This window comes from Sturnira hondurensis, unplaced genomic scaffold, assembly GCF_014824575.4.
Source record: "Sturnira hondurensis isolate 20B ecotype Veracruz unplaced genomic scaffold, ASM1482457v3 Scaffold0025478, whole genome shotgun sequence".
Lineage (NCBI taxonomy): Eukaryota > Metazoa > Chordata > Mammalia > Chiroptera > Phyllostomidae > Sturnira > Sturnira hondurensis.
In genome coordinates this window covers 714,268-721,493 of record NW_028098109.1, presented here as the reverse complement: position 1 = coordinate 721,493, position 7,226 = coordinate 714,268, and the positions used below count along the sequence as shown (strand labels likewise).

General features: G+C 37.8%; 1 pseudogene; it reads right to left on the bottom strand.

The window, feature by feature from the left end:
* Positions 1-200: 200 nt before the first annotated feature.
* Positions 201-1,023, bottom strand: LOC118982603 (39S ribosomal protein L48, mitochondrial-like; annotated as a pseudogene).
* Positions 1,024-7,226: the final 6,203 nt, after the last annotated feature.

The window sequence follows — 7,226 nt, the reverse complement described above, 5'->3', positions numbered from 1 at the left end:
CTGACTGACTTATTTCACTTAGCATAATATCTACTATGTCTCTTCATGCTTGTTGCAAAGGGTAAAATTTTATTCTTTTTTTTTTCATCAGCAGATTCTTATTAGATGGAGAATACCTAGAGTTGACTCCAAGAAAAGTGGTGACAATTGGCAAGTACTCCTCCACAGAGAGGAGGCATTCCTGCCTGTGGAGATTCAGGGTCTCTGCTTAACTTTGACTACCCAGCAAGCTCTTCCCCTTGGTACTCAATATCACCAATGCCGGCGTGAAAGAATCTGTGATGAGCTAGTTCAACTTGGCTAACAGTTCTGGTTCTGGCCAAGCTTTGAACCTTCCCTTGAAGTCTTTTTCAGAAGGCTCCTTCACTGCCAATTTGACTCCTTCAGGACAGTTGTTTTGGATTATTTGCAAGAGAATCTCTGCAAATATAGCATTCAAATCACTTATCTGAACCGCTCACTCATGGGTGCTAAAAACTGCATCAAGGAACATTTTTCTGCCTTGGTCCTACAGCCATAACACCTCCATGGTTTTGGTGGGTGTGGCATAACTTTCCTCCACTTTAATGGAGAGATAGTTGTAGAGGTTGTGAACATACTGGGCATAAGTCTCTGACAGGGCTATGTCGTAGGCAGTCAGGTGAATGTTTGAAACTCCATACTTAAAATCTGTCCCCAAATTAATTGGTCTCACTTACATTTTTCCCCTCTTCTTCTCAGGCTGTTATTCTTTAATTAGGTGCTTGCATCTTCCAATGCCATGGGTGGGTTTTGTCCTGTAGTGCCGACTGGTACTCAGCAAAATGCCACCTGGGGAACAAATGGGATTCTCTCCTGAAGTCTTGAACCTTAAGAGAGGAAAGGTTTGCTTAAAAAATGGTATTATTCTTTAAACACAGCACCTTTTCCAGAGTTCCATTCATCCTTTGCTATGGTGGCCTGTTATTATTAAAGCTGAAGATCAGTGCAAGCAGCTGCACTCCCTGGTTGGCTGACAATATGGGCAGAATATCCTTGATCAGGTCCAGTCAAACTTTGTTCTTTTTTATGGCCAAGTGATATCCCATTGTATACACTTTACCACAACTTTTTTTGTCCACTCAGCTGTTGATGGGCACTTGGGCTTCTTCCATATCTTGGCTATTGTAGGTAATACTTCAATGAACACAGGGATGCATATATTCTTTCAAATTAGTGTTTTGGATTTCTTCAGATATGTATCCAGAAGTGGAATTGGTAGGTCATAAGACAGTTACATTTTTAGTTTTTTTTTAGGAAACTTTTGTATGGAGATCAATTTTAAATAATGATTCTTAAGGAAAATGCAAACGGTACTGAGATATATTGAGTTATTGCTATGTGCCACCTGCAGGACTAGGTGCTTTGCATATTTAAATCTTTTAGAGGCCCACAACAACCCTGTGAGATAGGTATAGTTAGCCTCATTTTAAAGACAAATAGACTAAGGCTCAAAGAGTTCAATTATCTTGACCAGCTTTACACATCTAGGAAGCAATAAAGTTGGGATCCCAAATAATAGCTCTGTCTGTATATACTGTACCTTTTATATAGTTTGATAACATAGTGTCATTACACATTTGGTTCATGTGTCATTACAAAACAATTCATCACATCACTATTTTAAATTTTCACTTAAAAAATTTCCAAAACAAGTACAAAGTAAAAGATTATATATGTCAGAACTCAAGTTTATGAACTGTCTAGTGTCATCTCAGTCAACAAATTAATAAACTCTTTTCCAGTTGAACACTTCTGTTCTTAACCTTACTGATTTATTTAATGACTTCTGTCTTCACAAAGGGCTTCTTGTCATATCAGAAATGCTCTCCTCCCTTCTCCACCATAACTGGCCAGTAACCTTAAAAACAAGAGTAATGTTGCTCATAGTTTTTGATGTGTGATTTTGTGTGCATACATGCCAACTCAAATTATTGTTGCCAAGTGATTATTTACTCCTTTTTCACACTCATAGGCTGTGTTATCTAAATGGCACAGAAAAAATGAGAGATGTATAAGAATTATTCTGGTCCAGCCCTGGCTGGTGTGGCTCACTGCAAACAAAAGGGTCACTGGTTCGTTTCCCAGTCAGGTTACATGCCTAAGTTGCATGCCAGGTCCCCAGTGGGCAACCACACAATGATGTTTCTCTCCTTCTCTTTCACTCCCACTTCCCCTCTTTCTAAAAGTAAATAAATACAAATCTTCAAAAATTTATTCTGGTTCCTTTCCTTATTAGCTGTATGAATTAAATTATTTAACATCACTAATATCAGTTTTCTCATTTTTAAAATGGAGATAATATCAGTACCTACTTTATAGGCTATAACAATTAATGGGACGAAGAAGGAAAAGTCATTAGCACAGTGGCTAGTAGATAATAAGCACTCAAAATGAGCTATTACTATTTTTTTAGCTTTGACTACTAGAAAGCAGTGTGCAGATTTATTAAAAACCTGGACTTTGGAGTAAGACTATAGCAGTTTGAGTTATAGATTCATCATTTGATATCTGTGGAACCTTGTTGGTGTTTCTTAACATCTCTAAGATCAATTTCTTAAATATGAAGTGGAACAGTTTGATATTTTCCTTTTTGGTGTGAGAGCATTAAATGCGATATGCACATAGTCATATTCAATGAGTTAAAGCATGTAGTCAATATTCAATTAGTGTTATTTCCTCCCTTCTTTCCAAATGTATATCCATTACATTTACAAAATCATTAAAGATTATTGCTAGACTAATATTTAGTAAAGACAATGACAATACATTGAATTTTCAAAAATTAGATTGGGAAAATTCTAGCAGAGATATAATATACTAGCACTTTTACATACACTAATTTCCCGTGAAGATCAAAGAACAAGGACATTGTTAACAACAAGGTCTTTAAGGCCAATGAAGGATAATAAAATTGCTAGAGATATTTCATAATGACTTAATATTACAAGCATACTAACCATTAGCATAGAACTATTCAATGTCAATAGAACAAGATAAAACAATTCCTAGGTCCTAGTCCTGTCTTTTTCATTATTTCGCCATATGTGTTGGAGTGACCCTCTTTAACTCTGAATTTTCATTCTCACCAAATTAGGAAAAATATAATATGTATTGCTTATTTCACAGTTATTGTTACAATCGATTAAAATAAAGTATGAGAAGCCTGACTGGTGTGGCTGAGTTTGTTGGGTGTTTTTCCATGAAGCAAAAAGTTGCCAGTTCATTTTTGGTCAGGGCACATGCCTGAGTTGTGGGTTCTGTCCCTGTATCCAAGGCAACCTATCAATGTTTCTCTCTCACATCGATGTTTTGCTCCCTCTCCTTCTGCCTCCCCTTCTTCTCTCTCTAAAAATAAATAAAATCTTTAAAGAAATAAAATATGAGAGAGTACTTGGTAAAGTATGAATGTGAGACATAAGCATGATGCTTTGTTACACATCTTAATGGTTACTTATTCCTGTGCCATTTTTACCCACTTTTGCTGTTTATTCACAGCACAGCAACCCAGCTTTTTAAAGGGCAGCATTGAAAGGAGGACACACTTAATAGGAAAACTTATCCTTGAGACATTTTAACCAACTTTATTTGATAGATTTATGGATTTTCTCTAGCTAGGCAGAAGAGTTTGTATGAAAGATCCTTATTCTTTGAATGAGAGTAGGCTTTTAATTCCTGTCAAGCCAGCTGTCCAGGACTATAGGCTATTATTTTCTCTTTAAACATATCACCTGCTCCAAATGCCCTAGTATGATAACTAAAGCTCAGGGAAGCATTTCTCTTGCTCTTAGTTGAAACCAAAACATCCTTTGTGTGAAGAAATAGAAGCAAGAACTATTTCTGCTTTGGTTCAAATGTGGGTTTATAAAGACTTAAATATAAGCCGTGAAACCATTAAAGCCCTAGAGGAGAGCATTGGCAAGAAAATCTCAGATATTCCACGCAGCAATATTTTTACTGACACATCCCCTAGAGCAAGGGATATAAAGGAAAGAATAAACAAATGGGATCTCATCACAATTAAAAGCTTCTGCATGGCTAAGGAAAACAGTATCAAGATAAAAAGAGAAGCAACTGTTTGGGAAAACATATTTGCCAATGATACCTCAGACAAAGGTTTAATCTCCAAAATATACAAAGAACTCACTCAACTCCACTCAAAGAAGACAAGCAACCCGATTAAAAAATGGGCAGAGGACTTGAACAGACATTTCTCCAAGGAGGACATACAGAGGATCCAGAGACACATGAAAAGATGCTCGATATCGCTAGCTATCAGAGAGATGCAAATTAAAACCTCAATGAGATACCACTTAACACCAGTCAGAATGGCTATCATAAACAAAGAAACAAACAACAAGTGCTGGAGAGGTTGTGGGGAAAAGGGGACCCTAGTTCACTGTTGGTGGGATTGCAGACTGGTACAACCACTATGGAAAACAGTATGGAATTTTCTAAGAAAACTAAAAATGCACGTGCCTTTTGACCCAGCAATTCCACTCTTAGGAGTATATCCTAATAATCCTGAAACACCAACCCAAAAGAACCTATGCACTCCAATGTTCATAGCAGCACCATTTATAATAGCCAAGTGCTGGAAGCAACCTAGTGTTCATCTGTCAATGACTGGATCAAAAAACTATGGTACATTTACACAATGGAATTCTATGCCGCAGAAAGGAAGAAGGAACTCCTACCCTTTGCAACATCATGGATGGAACTGGAAAGCATTATGCTGAGCGAAATAAGCCAGGCGGTGAAAGACAAATACCATATGATCTCACCTTTAACAGGAATCTAAACAAACCAAACAAGCAAGCAAAATATGACCAATGACACTCAAATATGGAACAGGCTGATAGGGTCCAGAGGGGAGAGGGGAGAGAATCATAGGGGAAAAGGGAATGGACTCACACGAACAAGTATAAAGGACACATGGACAATAACTAAGAGTGGGGGGTGGAAAGGGGAGGGAGGCGGGGAGCATGGGGCGGGGGGTGGGCAGGGTTGGGAATATAAGACAGAAACTTGTACTCGAACAAGAATTAGATAAAAATTATATTTAAAAAATGTGGGTTTATAAACTAAGAAAAGATTCAAGGGGTTTAGGGAAAAGATTATGAAACACATCCCTTCACTAACCAGGCAGCTGGGGACAAATTTGGGAGATAATTATTTTCTATGGTAACTGTCCTCTTGTGAAAATACTAGGGTAGCATGGCCTGGGAAAGATTTATTTCTGGGTTCAAGTTTTAGTTTTGTCACTTGATAGGTATATGACCTTGGGTAAACTATTCCAACTTTTCTAAAGCCCCAGTTTCCTCATCTATAAAATAAAGGATAATATGAGACCCATAGGAGTGAGTAAATCATATAATTCACATAAATAACTTAGCTTCATGTGAGACACATAGCAGTGTTTCAGAAAAATCTTAACTGATTTTAACTGCTCGTAATTATCATCATCATTATTAGCACTATGGATAGGTTCTCAGTTTAAAGTTTGGTTTTTTATCTGATCAATTCTCAGAGAAAAAAAGATGTTATTAAACATGCCTTTGTCCACATCATACCTTTTAGAGTCCTTTTTGAAGTGTTCCTCTCTGACCCTCACAAATCACCCTTTTTATTTTAATAAATATTACTTATTTGAGGCATGAAGTAATTCCCATGCCTAGGCACTGCCTGGAGTCAACTAGAAGAGGGTTGGATTAGACGACCTCTCGGCTTCCTTCCATCTCTGAGAATCTATGATTCTGTGAGTCAGTGTTCAGGGGAAAAATAAAGGGCTGTTTAGGGATGAGTGACAGTTCTGTCCTAAAAGAACAAAGAACTTACTCACTATGCCAGAAGCCTTGTTGAAGATCACAGGATCATGAACTATAACTCTACTGCTCTCTGGCAGGACAGGAAAGAAATCTCATAGACAAATTGCATTGGGAGAGATTATGGATTAAAGGCTCCAATATTCATGGCTTCCAAGAAACCAGTAAATAAGACCATAACAAGTTACAAAGGCCACCCCTGTACATTTGAAAAAATAATAAAAATATTCCCAAAGAGAAGCAGAATGGAATTCTTGCCAAAACAGTGTTTCTGAATCTCTGTCCTTTTCTGGCTACAGCTATGATAAATAACTCAAGAGACAACAGAAGCCATCATCTGTAAACTTGTGGCTTTTAAGAAGAAAAAAACATAATGGAATTTAAATGCTACCCTGTCTTATTCCATTTACCATCAACTGGAGGTTGCCCAGCAGAAGAAATGAGATCATTTCCCTCCGAGTGGCTAGCCAAGCTTGCCCACATTCATTCTTCTTCCCACATTGTTTTAGCAGGCATTAACATGACAGCAGCTTCTGAAATGTGCCAGATCTGGAGAAGCAGGGCATTGCACTAAAGAACTATTGCACTATTGCACTAAAGTACTCCCCACCTCTGGAGTGGACTCACACCAGTCACCTTTCCTCCTGTTTGCTTGTCAAATGGTGGGAGGACCTTAAAGGGGCCTCTCTGGTATACTGGCTCACACACTGCTTGGCTCAACTTTGGGACCTGGAGCCCACCAGCAATGTTCCTGAGGCCATTTAAGCCACTTAATTTCTTTGCATTCTTTTAAAATACCCTTTATCTTGGTTCTGTTTCTAGGTGGCTCTGAGCCTAGAGAGGCTGGTAATCTTGGGACAAGAAAGGAGGCCATTGTGCACCATTCAAAAAATGCAAGCACCCTTAGATGAAATCTTTTATCATTGTAATACCAAAATCACTACTCTAAACATTTTAGCTTCTCAAATGGAATAAGCAGTTGTCTTTTATCAAAAATGGGAAGCATTTTTTATTGTCTTGTATATTACACAAGTAATGTAGGAACACATTCTCCTTGTAAAAATTTAAACCCTGAACTATCTAGAGTACAAGGAACATCTCCTTTCACTCTCACCCCTTCATTCTGATCTTGTTCCCCTCCTGAGAGGGAACTGCTATTAACTATTTCATATATAACCCTCCAGACATTTTATTCTTATCTACATATTTGCACATAAACTATATCCAACAGACAGATAACTCTAGGTTTTCCCTAAAAGAAGTCTATTGAATGCAGTTGCTTTCTTCCTCCACTGTATCTTACCCAGCCCCAGCAGTGAACCATCCAGTTGAGAGAGTAAATGGGTGGTTGTACTAGTAGGTATATGTTTGCATATCTGTATC